This window comes from Procambarus clarkii, chromosome 53 (assembly GCF_040958095.1).
Source record: "Procambarus clarkii isolate CNS0578487 chromosome 53, FALCON_Pclarkii_2.0, whole genome shotgun sequence".
Lineage (NCBI taxonomy): Eukaryota > Metazoa > Arthropoda > Malacostraca > Decapoda > Cambaridae > Procambarus > Procambarus clarkii.
The window spans coordinates 25553283-25572873 of NC_091202.1; the positions used below are offsets into that span (position 1 = coordinate 25553283).

Consider the following 19591-nt stretch of genomic DNA (forward strand, 5'->3'; position numbering starts at 1 on the left):
AGGCAAACACCACCCCGCCCGCCAGCCCGGCCGGTGGGGTGTTATGACGTCATGCGCCACTCAGGCCACCCGCACGCCGGCCACCCAACCCCCCCCCCTCTCTCAGCTCGGGAGGGGCGCTGTGGCCACATGCCTTGGCCACTTTCCCGGGACAGCCTAGGGCCACATCTTGTCGACGCATGAGGAGCAAGCAGCTAAGTGTGTCAGCTAGTGTGGTAGTAACTTTGGTAATGAGGAAAAATGAGGGAAAGAGGGCAGTAGAAAGGAGTAGAAATGTGTACTATTACAGTGTGTTGGGTACCGGTGGATATTCACGGTAAGAGTTATCTCAGAGCCTCGCCAGGCTAGAAAAACAGCTGAGGGGCAGCTGTCAGTGGAATCCAGGTGTCGGGTAGGGGCGGTACCTGGAGATAGAGATTATACACGGGACCACGCTGTATGCTAGTATGTTAGTAGACTGACTAGAGGATGTAACCAGTCAGTGTAGAGATTTACCGTATAAGTGATCCAGCCTGTCGATTCTATATAATCGTTCAGGCTGGATTAATGCCATAGAAGTACCGTAAAATTATAATCATTAGAGGTAGACAGTAGAGTCAGTGGGGACCCCTGGAGTCTGTGTAATTAGTACATACTACTTGGTGATATAATTTCCTTTGATTATGTGAATGTCATTCCTGTGTGTTCATTTGCATGTTTATGTACTGTATTGTGTGGTAAGTCAGTAGGTGTGATTGCTGACTGATTGCCTAATGATGTCATTAGCACGTGGGGTATGCTGACGGCATCATTGTGTTGCAGGTTTGTGCAGTATTGTTTCAGTTTATACAATATTATTGCCCCAGGAACTGTGTTGAGGGTTTAAGGGACCTCTAGGATTATTCAGGGGAATTCACAGTACTTATTGAGAGCAGGCAATTGATGGGTTAATTGCCTGGCTGAGGTATGTGTGTTCACAGTATTCCTTTGCAAGCGGGTGCAAGAAGTAAAAGAGGAGGGGCAGTAATATTAGTATACTTGTGTGTGTTGCACAACCATGTGTTTTTATTGTGTGGGCACAGTAATTAGCGAATTGCAGTAGCTGCAACCATATGTGGGCAGTGCTGATGTGTTGTTGCATGCCATTATAGTGTGACCTATGTAACGCTGGGGTTACTTTGTTTCTTTAAGTTATGTTAAGGATTTAAGGATTCAGTGAGTTAATTAAGGGGTAATTAACTGGATAAGGGGTGCACACTTAGTATTGTGGAGTGAGTGAGGGCTGTTATAAGAGAGAACAGTGTTGAGCTAGAAGGAGATACGTCTCGGGAGCAATTAATTGTCCATGTGACAGTTAATTAACCACTCTAGCTAATTATGTAATTAGCCTTCTCATCATGAATTCACGTAGTGGGAGAGGTTCTGTCAGAGTCTGTCAGTATTTGTGTTAACGTAATATGCTCGAGACTAATTACCTTTCAGGGGTATAGCAATTAGTGGCTCATGTTAATTAGTGGAGTAATTAGCATTGGAGAGCTCCGGTGACTCGGTAAAGCGAGGTCATGGAGCTAGCATAAATCGTTGTATTAATCATATCCTGAGGACAGTAGATTATTGGCACATCTTGTTAATTAGGGTAATTAACTCCTTTCCCGTGAATTCACAGTGTTTGATGAGACCTGCTTAGGCAGTGCGGAGTGAGACGTACTTAAGGATGATTAATTATCGGTCCTGGTGACAGTTAATTAATGGTTCAGTAATTAGTGGGTTAATTAGGGTAATTAACGCTCACTCGTAATTTTTTTTGACACAGACTGTGGAGAAGCTACCATGTTAGGGTAGGCTTAGTTAACGTAACTCAATGGGGATGTAATTAGTGGTCCGTTTGACCTTAATTGAGAATTACTCACTGAATACTTGCAAGGAGTCAAGTGTGGTGTAATATGTTGAGTTATTGTTAACAAGAGACAAGTGTTAAAGATTAACGTAGAGTATCATCATATTGTTGTCTAGTGGGAGACAATTGTTTGTGATTACCGTAGTACTTTGTTGCTGACTGCTGCGATCAGTCAATTAACGTAATTAATCACTTCAGGCAATTTCTTTTGGTTGTCGTCTGGTGACGAGAGTAGATTCGTCTAGGGATCTGTGGAGCTGTGTCCCAGAATCCCGCCTTGCCTGTCTGTGTATCGGGTTACAACAGGGCAACTTCTTAGTGGGAGTTGCAAAGAGTGTTCACACGGGGTTGTGATAGGGGGGAGTCACTGTTAGACTTCCGCCTAGTTACGTGGGTCTCTCCTGGGGGGCGGGAGGACCCCGAAGTTTGTGATTATAGTAGCTGTCAGGGAAACCGTGACACTATTGATTGCCTGCTTGTGTCTTTGTTTCAGTGGATCCTTCATTTGTTCAGTTAGTTCATGTTGTCAGCCCGAAGTGTCAGCAAGATGGAGCCTGCTGTCACTTCTCGAGGGGCTGTTGAATAGCTGTGTTGCAAATGCCACTTGATGTACAATAACGTAACCATTCGCTGTGGTGTAACTTAGTCTGTGATATTTTTCTTTGTTTTGCAGTATTGCGTCATCAGTGGGCACACCTGTGTTCAGGTTAGTTCAGTATGCAGCCTCACAGCAAGGGTTTCTATTTAGCTGTTTGTTATCGTGCCACTGGATTGACATTAACGTAATGTAAACTCGGTAATGTAGTAGTTAGTCTCTTGTTATTAATAAATTGTTATGTTATAGAAAACAGTCTTTGATGTCAACCCTTCAACCATATTATTCCACCATATTTCTGCATATTATTAAATGTTGATGTGATCTTGATAAGGCGGCTGTTCTTGGGAATTCGAATTCCAATTCATAGCGCCACATCAAATATAAATATTTGATTGTGAGAACCCGTCGGTTACCCTTTATTAGTTTAAAGTCCTGTTTAACTAGCAGCAGCCAGCGGCCTATTGTGGACAGGTTTTCACCCTTGGTGGTGGAGGCCTGGCGGTTTGCTCCCGCTTTTCCTTTTTCTACTGGACTCATGCTTAACTGCCGTGAGCAGACTTTAAACTTGTAGTCCACCTCTTAAGGGAGGTAGGCGTAGAGAAAAATCTCACATAAATGAGTTAGATAAGTTATTGTGTGTGTCTATTTGGCTGTCTTTGGCTGTGTCTATCTGGCTGTCTTTGACTGTGTCTGGCTGTCTTTGACTGTGGCTGTCTTTGGCTGTCTGTCTGTCTGGGTGTCTTTGGCTGTGTCTGTCTGGGTGTCTTTGGCTGTGTCTGGATGGCTGTCTTTGGCTGTGTCTGGATGGCTGTCTTTGACTGTGTCTGGATGGCTGTCTTTGACTGCGTCTGTCTGGCTGTCTTTGACTGTGTCTGAATGGGTTAGTTAACTAGAACGTCTTGCTTCTGTAGTCTGCTGAAATTGATTCTATAATTCAGGTTTTACTTCTAGTGTTTTGGAGTATGTGAGAATAAGTAAGAATATGTGGGATTATGTGGGTATATGTTAGAATATGGAGACACGATATTTGACTCTGCATTTCTAATCAGTTTGGTATTAACCTATAATACTTAAAGATGACTTAAGATTGCTAGTAATGTATTTCTTGTTCAATGGGAAATGAGGTGAAGTGTTAGCCTATACCTGCAGGTGGTGGATAAGAAGACTAAGGGCAGCATAAGGAATAAGGCTGTATTAACAGGAGTTAACACATTATGTGGAGAATGTTAACGTGTAAAGAGTACGTAACGTTATAATAATAATAATAGTATATTTAGGGACTAGTACATATGTACAAAATGAGTTACAAGCAGAATGTTGGATTTCAAGACAGAGATATTATATATACTATGCCTAAAGCCATTAGAATGCACAGATCTTCGGGCACATGTAGCATTTATGTTAAGGTGACGTATTAACTGTTTAGCAATACAAGCACAGCTGTTCCACGAGCGTGGAACTGAGCGCCCTCGACGGTGTTCCATTGCATGCACATAAAACTATATATTGGGGTACGGGTATAGGTAAATATTTCACTGTTTTAACAATATGCGAAATAGGAAAGTGTTTAGGTTATTTAAAATTTCGCGGCCGAGTGATTGAGAATGGGGAGAGGGGAGGGGTTAGAAGGGTGAGGGAATTGGGTGGTGCAGGCGGAGGGTTGTTGGTGGAGGGAACTCTGGGTGGAGCTGGGGAAGGGTTGTGGGTGGAGGGAACTCTGGGTTCAAAACCCTCCCTAACCTTCACCCCCTTCCCTTCCCTTTACAACCATCCCAACACTTCACCATCATCCCTACCCTTCACAACCATCCTTACCCTTCACCACCACCCCTTCCTCTGGGGAGGGAGGGATCTCTGGGTAGAGCAGGGGGAGGGTTGTGGTGAAGGGAACATTCTCTACACTTCACCACATTCTCTACCCTTCACAACCTTCCCTACCCTTCACAATATTTCCTACGTATCACCACCCAACCCGTCTCCACCTCCCCTACCCTTTACCACCTTCCCAACCCATCACCACCTAATCAGCCCTTCACCACCTTCGACCTTACTTTTCACAATCTCCCCTTCCTTTCACCATTTTTCCTACCCTTCACCATCTTCCCTAACCTTCATAACCTTCGCATCCCTTCTCAACCGTCCCTACCCTTCACATCCTTCCTAACCCTTCCCCACCTTCCCAACCCTACAACCCTTTCTCTACCCTTAACAACCTTCCTTATTCTTCACCACCTTCCCTAAGAGCAGGGAGGGATGTTGGTGGAGAGAACTCTGGGTGGAGCTGGGGGAGGGATGTGGGTGGAGGGAACTCTAGGTGGTGCAGGAGGAGGGATGTGGGTGGAGGGAACTCTGGGTGGAGCTGGGGGAGGGATGTGGGTGGAGGGAACTCTGGGTGGAGCAGGGGGAGGGTTGTGGGTGGAGGGAACTCTGGGTGGTGCTGGGGGAGGGTTGTGGGTGGAGGGAACTCTGGGTGGTGCTGGGGGAGGGTTGTGGGTGGAGGGAACTCTGGGTGGTGCTGGGGGAGGGAACTCTGGGTGGTGCTGGGGGAGGGTTGTGGGTGGAGGGAACTCTGGGTGGTGCTGAGGGAGGGTTGTGGGTGGAGGGAACTCTGGGTGGTGCTGGGGGAGGGTTGTGGGTGGAGGGAACTCTGGGTGGTGCTGGGGAAGGGTTGTGGGTGGAGGGAACTCTGGGTGGTGCTGGGGGAGGGAACTCTGGGTGGTGCTGGGGAGGGTTGTGGGAGGAGGGAACTCTAGGTGGTGCAGGGGGAGGTTTGTGGGTGGAGGGAACTCTGGGTGGTGGTGCTGGGGGAGGGGTGCTGGGGGAGGGTTGTGGGTGGAGGGAACTCTGGGTGGTGCTGGGGGAGGGTTGTGGGTGGAGGGAACTCTGGGTGGTACTGGGGGAGGGTTGTGGGTGGAGGGAACTCAGGGTGGTGCTGGGGGAGGGTTCTGGGTGGAGAGAACTCTGGGTGGTGCAGGGGGAGGGTTGTGGGTGGAGGGAACTCTGGGTGGTGCTGGGGGAGGGTTGTGGGTGGAGGGAACTCTGGGTGGTGCACGGGGAGGGTTGTGGGTGGAAGGAACTTTGGGTGGAGGAGGAGGAGGGTTGTGGGTGGTAGGAATCTTCCCTCCCCTTCACCGCCTTTTTCACTCTTCACCACTCTTCTTATCCTTCACCACGTTCCATTCCCTTCACCACCTTCCCTTCCCTTCACAACCTTCCCAACCCTTCTTCACTTTCGCTATCCTCCGTCAACTTCCCAACCCTTCACCACCTTTCCTACCCTTAACCATCTTCCCTATCCTTCACAACCTTCCCTTCACAACCTTCCCTGCCCTTTACCACTATCCCTACTCTTCACCATTTTTCCAACCCATCTCCACGTTCCCAACACTTCTTCACCTTCCCTACCTTTCATCAACTTCAATTCCCTTCCCTTCACAACCTTCACTAACTACCCTACATCTCATCATCTTCTCTTCCTATCACCACCCTACCCGTCACCACTTACCCTACCCTTCACAATCTTCTTCACCCTTCACCACCTTCCCTACCCTTCCCAATCTTCCACACCCTTCACCACCATCCCTACACTTCACCACCTTACCAACCCTTCTTCATATTCCCTACCCTTCACCACTTTCCCTACTCTTCACCGCCTCCCCTTACCTTCACAACCTACTCGACCCCTCACAATCTTCCATACCCATCACCACCTTCCCCACCCTTAAGAACCTTCTTTACCTTTCACCACCTTCCCTACCCTTCACCACCTTACCAACCCTTTATCATTTTCCCAACCCTTCACCACCTTCCCTACCCTTCGCTATCTTCCCTAACCTTCACCACTTTGCCTACCCTTCACAACCTTCCTTTTCCCTTCACCACCTTCCCTACCCTTCCCCACCATCTCTTCTCTTCACCATATTCCCTACCATTTACCATATTCACCTGCCCTCACTACCTTCCCTGCAATCAGTACGATCCCTACCCTTCACTACCTAGTCAACCCTTGACCACATTCCCTACACTTCGCCAACTTCACAACGCTTCACAATATTCCCTACCCTTCAACACCTAAGCAACCCTTCACCACGTTCCCAATCCTTCACTACCATCCCTACCATTCAATACCTTCCCTACCATTCACAATCTTCCCTACCATTCAATACGTTCCCTAACTTTCACAACCATCCGTACCCTTCATCAGCTTCCCTCCCATTCACGACCTTCCCTGCACTTCAAAACTTTCCGTACCATTCTCCACCTTCCCTACCCTTCACCACCCTCCCTACCCTTCACCACCCTCCCTACCCTTCACCACCCTCCCTACCATTCACCACCTTCCCTACCCTTCACCACCTTCTCTACACTTCACCACCTTCTCTACCCTTCACCGCCTTCCCTACCCTTCACCTGCTCTTCACCATAGGCCCAATAGGTCGACTTTGTCCATGTCTCTTTCCTAAGACCCAGGAGACTGCCCCTCAGACATGGATAGATAGATAGTGATACGGACATCCTTATCATTAAATCTATTTCACACTGCAGTAATACGAATCTTCCTTGACTTTGTAGGTGGTGGTCATGTCCAAGTTTCACAAAGCACTTTGGCCGTGCATCAACACTTCCAGCCCAACTATGAAACACTGAAAACCTAGCTATATTTAATCCATCTGTGATATTGACTTTATTTGCATATGTTTACCCTTCATGGTATATAGAATTATTTCTATATTTTGGTGTATTAATTTATTTATTCAAAAATTTGATTCAAAATGAATTAGAAAATGAATAAGTTCATTAATTTATTTATGTTGATGACTGGGTTGGTGATGGTAGGGATGGTGCAAGTGTGGATGACAAGCCAGGAAGCGGAGAGACATTCCCACCTGCATCTCCTTCGGCTACAGGTTCTTGAGTGGCACAAGAACTAATATAGCCTCCTTCACCTGCTGAGGCAGCTGGCTGTCTTCCTCCACCTCCTCCCGCCTGCGATTGACTGTGATGAATCGCTGCTCGATGGTGACGTGGAGCTGGAGCCTTTCTGGGATAGTGTGCCCTTCGTGGGCACATTCCTGCGGCATCAGCAGACTCTCCGGCTGGTGAGGGGTCTGAAGGACTTCCTGGTGCAGGTCGGAGAGGTGCCTGCAGCGCAGCCTATTGCAATCTGGAGTCGTTGGGAAATTCTGCCAATTTCTTTGGTTATCTTAATATTTTTGTTTATTAATGCCTGGCCGCGACGTGTGGTCCGTCCTCGGGACCGTGACTGCATCGGTGTACAGCACAAATTTGCTCTCACCGCTCCCACAACCCTCTGAGCCATGACATGATGCCACAACCCTGGGAAGAACCCTCTGAGCCACGACATGATGCCACAACCCTGGGAAGAACCCTCTGAGCCACGACATGATGCCACAACCCTGGGAACAACCCCCTGAGCCACGACATAATGCCACAACCCTGGGAACAACCCTCTGAGCCACGACATGATGCCACAACCCTGGGAACAACCCTCTGAGCCACGACATGATGCCACAACCCTGGGAACAACCCTCTGAGCCACGACATGATGCCACAACCCTGGGAACAACCCTCTGAGCCACGACATGATGCCACAACCCTGGGAACAACTCTCTGAGCCACGACATGTCACAACCCTGGGAACAACCCTCTGAGCCACGACATGATGCCACAACCCTGGGAACAACCCTCTGAGCCACGATCTCAGGATAGAGAACCATCAGGAGAAAGTGCCAAGTAATTAAGACAATATAGCATTGAAAGGGATCAGGATAACGATTTGGGATGGGACTGAAGGATGGAATGGTGCGCAACCACTTGGAGGGTCGGGGATTGAACGTCGACCTGCATGGAAGGAGACCGTCGCTCTACCGTCCATCCCAAGTGGTTGGGCACACAGCGAGGAAGAAGCACGAGTGATTGATAATTGTGGAAGCAGCGGTGACGGCTGCCGAGGTTCTGTGTCATGATGAAAAGTGTTCTCGATGGTTTCGTTTGGCCAAAGTGGCTGTGTGTGTGTGTGTGTGTGTGTACTCACCTAGTTGTACTTGCGTGGGTTTGAAATTGAAATTGAAATAAGTTTATTGAGGTAAAATACACACAAAAGGATGAGGTAGCTCAAGCTATTCTCACCCCGTTCAGTACATCGTGTTAATATATACATAGACACACATCACAAACAATAATCATATTACCAAACATTCTGAGAGATAAACATCTACATTTCCTCTTGCGGGGGTTGAGCTCTGGCTCTTTGGTCCTGCCTCCCAACTGTCAATCAACTGGTGTACATAATCCTGAGCCTACTGGGTTCTATCATATATACATTTGAAACTGTGTATGGAGTCAGCCTCCACCACATCACTGCCTAATGCATTCCATTTGTTAAAAACTCTGACACTGAAAAGTTCTTTCTAACCTCCCTGTGACTCAGTTGGGTACTCAGTTTCCACCTGTGTCCCCTTGTTCATGTCCCATCCGTATTAAACAGTTTATCTTTATCTACCCTGTCAATTCCTCTGGGAATTTTGTAGGTAGTGATCATGTTTCCTCTTACTCTTCTGTCTTTCACTGTCGTCAGGTGCATTTTGCGCAGCCTTTCCTCGTAACTTGTGCCTCTTATTTTTGGGACTAGCCTTGTGACATACCGTTGAATTTTTTCAGGCTTCATCTTGTGCTTGACAAGGTACAGGCTCCGTGCTGGGGCCGCATACTCCAGGATTGATCATACGTATGTAGTATATATGACTGTCCCGGCGTCTTCAGGAAGAAGAAGCAGAGAATCGAACCCCGATCAACAGGATTACGTGTCCAGCGTGCTCTCCACTCAGCCACTAGCATCTACTCTGTGTGCGGATTTTTATGTGAGCTTCAGGAAACAGGTTTGGTGTTATATCAACTCCTAAATCTTTCCTCACTGCCTAGTTTCGTAACCTTACATTTACTCGGGTTGAACTTTAGTAGCCATTTGTTGGATCATTTATTCAGTTTGTCTAGATCATCATGTAGCCTCGTACTATCTTCCTCCGTCTTAATCCTCCTCATAATTTTTGCATCATCAGCACACAATGAAAGGAACGATTCTATATCCTCCGGGAGAGCATTTACATATATCAGAAACAGTGCAGGCCAAAGACTGAACCCATTGAGACTCCACTGGATCCCTGCCAATCTGAGGCCCCACCACAGAATGTCCAACCACTTGAAGCTGGATGGTAGAGCGACGGTCTCGCGTTATTTAGGTCAGCGTTCACTCCCCGACCGTCCAAGTGGTTGGGCACCATTCCTTTCCCCCGTCCCATCCCTACATCCCTGAACCTTATCTTGACCCCTTCCAAGTGCTATATAGTCGTGGGGGCTTGACGTTTTCTCCTAATAATTCCCTTCCCCACCACAGAGGGGACAGTGGTGGCTGACTGGAGAGCACGCTGGACACGTAATCCTGTGGACCGGGTTTCGAATCCCGGCGCCGGCGAGAAACAAAATAGACAGTTTCTTTAACCCTGATGCCCCTGTTACCTAGCAGTAAATTTGTACCTGGGAGATGGACAATTGTTACGGGCTGCTTCTTTGTGTGTGTGTGTCTTTGAAAAAATAGTTAGTAGTTAGTAATAGTTGATTGACTGACAGTTAAGAGGCTGCCGAAAGATCAGAGCTCATCCCCCGCATGCACAACTAGGTGAGTACAACTAGGTGAATACAGACCAAATGAAAAAACAAATCTTGTAGCCAATTACTGCCACTATATTATGAGGCGACAATTGAACAGTTTGTTAGCATATTTATTCTTCATTGCCTCTCACATCAGCAATGGTCTCATTGACACCAAATTGCAACTGCAAATTTCCATGGTTGTTCCTCTCTGTTCACCTTTTCTTTAGATTTTATTGTTAGTAAACTTGTGTGCGGATTTTGAAACTAATCTCATGAATATGTTCAGTCACTTGCTGCACATACGTTGTTTAATTATATTATTTCAAGTGATAAAATCCATAAGAGCCGTGATGAGGACTCGAACCTATGCGTGGGTGTTCCCAAGCACTCACGTGTCAAGTTACTCATTGAAACATCACATTAGTGTGATTACTATATCAAATACCATTGTTATTATTCATCAATGAAAATTCCGCTGTAGCGAATAACGTTGATTCCGTAATAGTCGTTCTGTGGGGGTTATGTGGGTATGGTAATTATTCTGTCTTAAATCACTAATTGACTGTAACTAATGGCAATGTGTTGCACAAAACCCCACAGTTGGGGGGGGGGGGTTAAATATTTATTGATAAAATTAAAATAATTCAGTGCCCTCTAAATTTAGTTTCTATTTAATTTGACAGTTAAATTTCCTTTGTTTATTTGTTAATAGGCACTGGATTATCTAAACTGTCGTTAGTAACAAGGTATTAAGTCTTAATTGGCTGAAGGAATCCGTAGGTCAGAACAAGGGCCCCCAATCTGCTCTCTTACTGCCCAATCTACGTCTGAATTTGGCCGTTTGCCCGTGTGGCCGAAAATGGACGTAATTTGAAAAATAAAAAATAAAAACAAATTGAGGATTTTTTTCCCAAAACAGTAAGTTAAGGGTCCTCTGGTAGGTTAGGTGGGCTGGAAATTTAGCTGGAGTTTGAAAACGTCATGAAAACGTTAATTGAAAGTTTCCTCTGCTAACCTTACCGAGTAAGACGGAGGATTCAAACAAAAAACGGGATAGTACATCAGTTTTTGTTCCGGCTGGCCTGACCGCCAGGGGGTCTAGACGTGGTCGCCAAGCGCTCCCTAGTTGTTACTAGGAATTCCGTGTGGGAGGGTGGTGTTGTTGCGTTGGCGCCATGGGTACCCCCCCTCCCCCCTATTCGCCGCTCTAAGACAGTGGGTTTGGAATTTTCTGGACGTGCGTCTTACCTGGCCCTTGAGATTGTCCTGTTGGATATGTTGCCAATCTGTACGGGCTCCAACTGTTGTCCACTTATCGGGCACTTGTTAAATTTAACTCCGCTGCAGTCTATAGAGACTTTGTGGCCCGTTACGATGGGCACTTTCTTCCTCTCCCTGGGGACGGTGGTATTGTCACTATCTCTGACCGGTGCTGCTCGGTGACGTATGTGGCCCTGTATGGTGTGCTGTTTGAATTCACGGAAGCTTTGCTTCGACAGTATTTTGGCCAGTTTGGGACTGTCGTTTCCATCCAGATGAACTCCGTCTCTGTCGGCAGATGGCGTGGTGTCTCGTGTGGGACCCGGACTCTCGGCCTGCAGCTCAAGTCTCCTGTTCCCTCCGCGGTGATCTTGATGAGCTACACTATGCGGGCGTTCTACGCGGGACAGCCTCGACAATGTTTTCGTTGTGACATTGAAGGGCATCTGACAGCTGATTGCACCGGGGTCGCGGCTGCACCTATTAATTTGTTCCGACACTAGGATTTTTCCCCGTTGGTGGCGCAGGACCTGCCGCCTAGTGATGGAGTGGGTGGGGAGGTTACCCTGCCGCCTGCTGACCCGGTGGTGGCTGTTGGCCCTGCGTGTGTGGACGGTGGTATACACGACAAGGTGGTGGTGTGTGCGGCTCCGCCCCCGCAGTCTGTCTCGTCGCTTACACCGGCTTCTGCACCTGTTTCCGACTCTGCACCTCTGTTGCCTTCGACGTCTTTGCCGGCGCCCTCACCTGTGTTGGACCTTTCCCCTCCTGCGGCCGTGCCTGTTCCTTCTCCTGTCTCATCTGTGGGTGGCGGTCTCGTCCCCTGTGTTGTTGAGGTTGACATTTTGCGGGGTCGTGCTACCCCGGTTGGGGAACAGTGTACCACTGGCTCTTCTCGGGTGCCTCCTGCAGGGGGTGACAGCTCCGATGATCAACGGCCTGTCCCCAAGCGTTCACGTATGGATGCGGGTGCTTCACCTCCTCGTTGGTGGGCAGAGGAATGTGAGGATGCGGCGAGTGTCGATGTTTCTTCTGAGAGCTGTTCCTTTGTGGAGTGCGAGGATGGTGCGTCTGGTGCTGGTGTGGGTCCGGTGGATGGTGTGGGCCCTGGTGTGGCTCCTGCTGTTGGGGTGGGGGCCGGTGTGGGGCCGGTATCTCTTGCTTCGGGTGGGGCGCCTGCGTCGGATGGTTCCGGTTCCCCGTGGGGGTGGTTCCCCCCTTGCGGCGTTGAGAGTGGACGTGGTGACTTGGTGATAGTATTGAAGAAAGCTGCACGCTCTGAGAGTTCCGTGCCCCCTCTCCCGTCCCCTGTTTCGTCGGCGGCGGTTCTGCCGTCCCACACGTCTCCAGCCATTTCTTGTGTGTCTCCTGCTTTGTCGGGAGCAGTGTTGCGGCCTCGGCAGCCTCCGCCCGCTATTCCGGTGTCTCTTGCTTCCTCGGCGGCGGTGTTCCTGTCTCCCGAGTTGAGTTCTTCGTCTTCGGTGTACCGTGGTTGGGCGTGACCACTTTCGCCGGATGCGGTGCTTCCCGAGTATATGGAGTACCCGCGGTGTCGTAAGGGCCGTTCACCTACCGAACTGGAGTACTTAATATGGGAGGCTTATAAGCGGAAGTATCCGTCGTGGAAGTTTCCTGAGAAATATCCTCTTTGTTGACTGTTGTGTGCTGTGGGGTTGCTTGCGCCTGGGTGCGTGAGTGTGGGGTGGGGATGCATGTGTGTGTCTGGGTCGGAGGGGTTTTGTTTTCCGGTTCCTGCGTGTTCCGTTTTTTTCTGCTTATGGGTTGCTTGTGTGGGGTTTGCGTATGCTTGTGTCTTTCTGTATATGTTCTGTGTGGTTTTAAACTTCCAGCTTTGTGTGTAGTGTGCTTGGCTGGTTGTGCTATTGTGCTGCTGTAGTGGTGTGTTTAGTATGGTGGTGGTATATATTTTGTACTTGTGTTCTTACGGCCTTTTGGTCGTTGGCATGTTTTTTGTGCCTTTTGTTTGTTTTTTGTGCTTACGGTTCCCTGTGTGGTTCTGTTTTCTGTTATTAATGCCTCGTGTCCTGTAATGCTTTTAGCTTGTCTTATGTGCCCGTGTTGGGGTTTGTTATATGCTTTGTATCATGTATATTTCTCTGATTATTCTTGTGTTTGGGTTCTTTGCCTGTTGTGTTCCTGTATCCTGTATTGTGTATCATGTATGTACTCATGGTTTCTTGTATGTGGTTTTTATGTTTGTATTTTGTAATTTTCTTTTATAAATAAAAAAAAAACTTGTTCTGATTTCAATTCAAATTACGTCGATTTTTGGCCATAGAGCGCATACGAGCATAAAGTGACGTTATTTTTAAGTGGGCAGGTTGGGCTGATCACGGCGACCCGTAGTTAAGCCCCAACTAACAACTCCTGCCGTAACATTCTGCATTAGTTCTTCAATAATTTATACAATGTATCAGTATATAACGATCACGTGCATATTTAGTGGTTAGTTCCAAATTAAATCAACGAAAGCCTCGTCTCTCACATTAAGTGTTGGTGTTCTGACCCTCCGTGACCACACTCACTCCCTGACAAAACTCATACACATATACACATTGAAATGGCCAAATCACAGGTCAGGTTGTTAGGTAACTTGTCTACTGTGAGGCGGAGAACAGCCACAACTGAGCAGCTCGAAGCTATGCAGATTTTCGCAGCCATATGAACGGAATTTGTGTTAGGAACCAACGCGCCAGCTCTGCCAACCTGTGGTATATAAGCCGGTAATGACGTCGAGAACCTCTCTTCCTCCCCGACTCCTGAGTCACAGAGAGAATTACATTGTTTATAAACTGAGGCCTCTAAATTATGATTATTTTTAAATCGAATTAATTAAGAGAATTAATTTGTTGAATTATTAAAATATGATAATTTTTATATCAACTAATATATTAGACCTAACTGGAACAACTGCAGTTCTACAATTGTCTCTGGTGGTGAGGGAGTCAGCTGACGCCGCCCAGACCTGAGAATGTGGCGGCGCTCTGCTACGCTCTTACTGAATGTGTATTATTGTGTACGGAACACGAATACTCGGAGGAATTTAATTTAATATCAAATGTTTACAAATTATTTATCATTTAAACAATCCACTTAACATTTAGAGGGGAAATTATTTCCTAAATTATTACCTTCCTTAATTGTGTAACTTTGTCCTTGTCTGATTACATCTTGTCTGTCCCTACCCTTCACCACCTTCCCTACCCTTCACCACCTTCCCTACCCTTCACCACCTTCCCTACCCTACACCACCTTCCCTACCCTTCACCACCTTCCCTACCCTTCACCACCTTCCCTACCCTTCACCACCTTCCCTACCCTTCACCACCTTCCCTACCCTTCACCACCTTCCCTACCCTTCACCACCTTCCCTACCCTTCACTCTCTTCCCTACTCTCACTACATTCCTTTCCCTCCACCATCTTTCCCACACTTCAACTTCTTCCCTACCCTTCACCACGTTATCTACCCTTCACCACCTTCCCACCCCCTTCACCACCTTCCCACCCCCTTCACCACCTTCCCACCCCCTTCACCACCTTCCCACCCCCTTCACCACCTTCCCACCCCCTTCACCACCTTCCCACCCTCTTCACCACCTTCCCACCCCCTTCACCACCTTCCCACCCTCTTCACCACCTTCCCACCCCCTTCACCACCTTCCCACCCCCTTCACCACCTTCCCACCCTCTTCACCACCTTCCCACCCCCTTCACCACCTTCCCACCCCCTTCACCACCTAGTCAACCCATGAGCACCATCTCAACCCTGCATAACCTTCCCTACCCTTCACCACCTTCCCTACCCGTCACCACCTTCCCTATCCTTCAAAACCTTCCCTACCTTTCACCACCTTCCCTACCCTCCTCCACATTACCTACCCTTCACCACCACCTTTACCCTTCACCACCTTCCATACCCTTCACCATCTTCCCAACCTTCCATCACCTTCCCTACACTGCATCACTTCCCTCCCCTCACTACTTTCCATAACCTTCACCAACTTTCCTATCCTTCACAACCTTCCCTATCCTTCACAACCTTCCCTATCCTTCACAACCTTCCCTATCCTTCACAACCTTCCCTATCCTTCACAACCTTCCGTCCTTCGCAACCTTCCCTTCCCTACCTTCAATACGTTCCCTACCATTCACCACTTTCCCAACCCTTCACAATCTTCTCCACCCTTCACGACCTTCCCAGCCCTAAACCACCTTCCCAACCATTCACCACCTTTCCAACCATTCACCACCTTCCTTACCCTTCACACCTAATCACCCCTTCACCACCTTCCCTACCCTTCACCACCTTCCTTACCCTTCACAACCTCCCCTACACTTCATTAACTTCCCTACCCATCACCATCTTCACTATCCTTATTACCTTCCCTACCTTGCACCACCTAATCAACCTTTCACTACCCTCCCTACCCTCACTACGTTCTCTACCCTCACTAGGTTCCCTTCCCTGTACTACCTTCCCTAATCTTCACCACAACCCTTTCCCTTCACAATCTTCCCTATCCTTCCTACCTTTCCTGCTTTGCACCATCTAATCAACCTTTCACCATCTTCTATACCCTTCACCACCTTCCCTGCCGTTCAAAACCCTCCCAAACCTTCACCACCACCCCTTCCTCTGGGGAGGGAGGGAACTCTGGGTGGTGCAGGGGGAGGGTTGTGGGTGGAGGGAACTCTGGGTGGTGCAGGGGGAGGGTTGTGGGTGGAGGGAACTCTGGGTGGTGCAGGGGGAGGGTTGTGGGTGGAGGGAACTCTGGGTGGTGCAGGGGGAGGGTTGTGGGTGGAGGGAACTCTGGGTGGTGCAGGGGGAGGGTTGTGGGTGGAGGGAACTCTGGGTGGAGCAGGGGTAGGGTTGTGGGTGGAGGGAACTCTGGGAGATGCAGGGGAAGAGTTGTGGGTGGAGGGAACTCTGGGTGGAGCAGGGGGAGGGTTGTGGGTGGAGGGAACTCTGGGTGGTGCAGGGGGAGGGTTGTGGGTGGAGGGAACTCGGGGAGATGCAGGGGGAGGGTTGTGGGTGGAGGGAACTCTGGGTGGAGCAGGGGGAGGGTTGTGGGTGGAGGGAACTCTGGGAGATGCAGGGGAAGGGTTGTGGGTGGAGGGAACTCTGGGTGGAGCAGGGGGAGGGTTGTGGGTGGAGGGAACTCTGGGTGGAGCAGGGGGAGGGTTGTGGGTGGAGGGAACTCTGGGTGGAGCAGGGGGAGGGTTGTGGGTGGAGGGAACTCTGGGTGGTGCAGGGGGAGGGTTGTGGGTGGAGGTAACTCTGGGTGGGGGAGGGTTGTGGGTGGAGGGAACTCTGGGTGGTGCAGGGGGAGGGTTGTGGGTGGAGGGAACTCTGGGTGGAGCAGGGGGAGGGTTGTGGGTGGAGGGAACTCTGGGTTGTGCAGGGGGAGGGTTGTGGGTGGAGGGAACTCTGGGTGGAGCAGGGGAAGGGTTGTGGGTGGTAGGAATCTTCCCTACCCTTCACCACATTCTCCACTCTTCTCCACTTTTCTTATCCTTTATAGCAACCCGTCCTCGACTAAAGTCCATTACATCCAGCGGTCGATACCACAGACGCATTCATCAATCTTAACTTGTTGTTCATTCAAAACAAAAATTTTCTCAGATATATATTAATATTATAATATATAAGCGTATTGTGCATATTTAGGCATTGGTTAGGTGTTTAGGTTATGTTGGCGATTATTTGTATTAGCAATACGTGGGTGAAGCATTTATACAACCCATCCTCGACTCAAGTCCATTACATTCAGCAGTCAACCCCACAGACGCATTCATAAATTTTAACATGCTGTTCATTCAAAACGGGAATTTTCTCAAGTATTAATTAATATTATAATATATTAGTATATTGTGTATATATAGGCATAGGATAGGTTAGGTGTTTAGGTTCTGTTGGCGATTATTTGTATTTGTAGTACGTGGGTCGCTGTAAATGTCCATTTACAGCGTTGTGATTCGAACAAAATTCGTCAGTGAAGCACTTGTTCCGGATATGTTGGAACGTCAGCAGTTGTAAGTCGTGTGTAAACCGCTTTTCATTCATAAAAAGAGGGTTGGCGGGTGGATGGAATAACTTTTGAGTCTTTGTTTGGAGGATGGGCTGTTTATAGAATTGTGGTTCGAACAGAAGACGTCAGCGAAGCTCTTGTCCCTGAAGTGTTCGGACGTTATCAGTTGTGTGTCGTGTGTAAACCGCTTTTCATTCATAAACAGGGGGTTTGGCGGCTGGATTAACATGCTTGGATCTTTGTATGCGAGGACGGGCTGGTTTTAAGGCAAAACTGTGATGAAACATCACCTGGCTTCGAATGAGTTTTTGAACGAGTTTACTCTCACTCTGAAACGAAGAACTGATCCCTTTACTTCTGTGGGTCAAGTCACAGCCCGGCCTCAAACAAAGGCCAAATACTCATTAATCTAGTCGTCAAACCTATGTTTATGAACGTTAGGACTTTACACCCGACTCACAAGAGATGAAGTTCGAACATTTTTCGAACAGTGCTTTGCTAACGTCCTGTATTCGAATCGCACCTGTAAATGCTTCAGGTATATAATTTCCCATAGAACCTCAACACAACGTAACTATATCGCTAGCTCTAATATATATATATATATATTATTTATATTGAAGAACACGTAAATTTTATGTACACTGTACATAAGTGTTAATTGCTGCATTTCTGGGGAGGGCTGCCGCTTGAAACAGCTCAGCCTGAGGATGGGTAGTTAGAGTATAGTCATAACATATGTGGAGTGGAGTGGAGCGGAGTGACGGAAATAAGAAAATCTAATTTGAAAAAATATCACCATTTCTGATGGAAACTAAAAAAAAGTATTTAGTCGAAGTGATTTAACTGTCTGTTGTAATGTTAATTCCTGGTTGTATACAGAACAATTATAATGCTTTAAAGGCTGCAGGAACCTTAACTATGCGATTGTTGTCAAACAATGTCCAAACACCAGGGTAGATAAGGCTGCTACCGCTGTCCCCGACGAAGTGTCGACTCGGGATAGTTTAGTGTTCTACAGGAAACATTAGAGGAAGGCAGACCTTAACTGCTGTTCCAAAACAACGTACGTGTCGGTCGCTCTTATCTTTAGTGCATTATTTATTGTCTTGTGTTGAAATATTAGGTCGTCTTCCTCGGTCTGTGTGTGTGTGTGTTGCTAGCAGTGTTGTGTTCAATCACTGGTCCTGCCTCGCGTTGTTAGACGAGGGGCTCCAGCGACCTCATCCTTCAGGCAAAAGTAAGTAACATCTCGATGCTCAAGCGTCACATTTACCGGCGCTGCTTATATATGTGGATTAAAATATGATTATTCATGTGGTATATAAGGACCCTAATGTATAAAAAGGTGTAAAAATAAAAAAATAAAATCGTATTTTTTTGTTCAGGCAACAGGTCATCGCGGGACACAAATCCACCAATTTTTAAGGTACGTAACAATTTCCTTCAGTTTCCATTGAGGCCATATTATGATGTCCGGTAATTAATCACAACTAGTGTAAGTGTAGGCTGGGTTTATCCGGGGTGGGGTGTGGGGTCGCTAAGCGTCCTAAGAATCGTAGTTGTGGGGTATAGTCCTCCTGGGGTACAGTTTTCCTGTGTACTGGGTGTATGTGTAGATACACTTGCCGGCTGACACACGTCCAGCAAGTGGTGTCAAGCTGCCTGGCCAACCAGAGGTCAGCTGGCAGGTCTTGAGGTCATGGGAGATAGGTCAGGTGAAGGGAGTACCAGCACAAGCAACTAGGTTAACCCATCTTGACCCACCACCTGTCAATTTGTCTGGCCTGTCAGGGATCGGAATTAGTGTCAAACAGGTGACTTGCTTCAAGGTTCCAAGTGTAGAGTAAGCAGCTGTAAACGTGTTCTTAGAGACACATAACATGATACGATGATCAGATTCAGATAATTTTATAAGGCAAAAAAGGGCAGCAATTATGTACACTGATGGAAGGGAAGTATCAGGATGTAACACGGGTTAGGTTCCTCTCTCTTTACTTCTCTACCTTCTACTCCCTCTACCCGTATTCTTACTTTTTATTCTCTACCAAGGGACTCCAAAACTTTTACCAAAGCCAACTCCACGCCACGTGGTCCTAAGACGATTGACCGACTTAGGATTCTACACCCAGTA

At 47.9% G+C, this 19591-nt stretch overlaps 1 long non-coding RNA gene across 1 annotated transcript in view; it reads left to right on the top strand.

The window, feature by feature from the left end:
• LOC138352304 (uncharacterized) overlaps nt 1–18888 on the top strand; it is an 85148-nt gene extending 66260 nt beyond the window's left edge. Inside the window, exon 5 of the long non-coding RNA XR_011222756.1 lies at nt 18846–18888. This is a non-coding gene — a long non-coding RNA (uncharacterized lncRNA). The remainder of the gene's footprint in view (nt 1–18845) is intronic.
• The last annotated feature ends 703 nt before the right edge of the window (nt 18889–19591 follow it).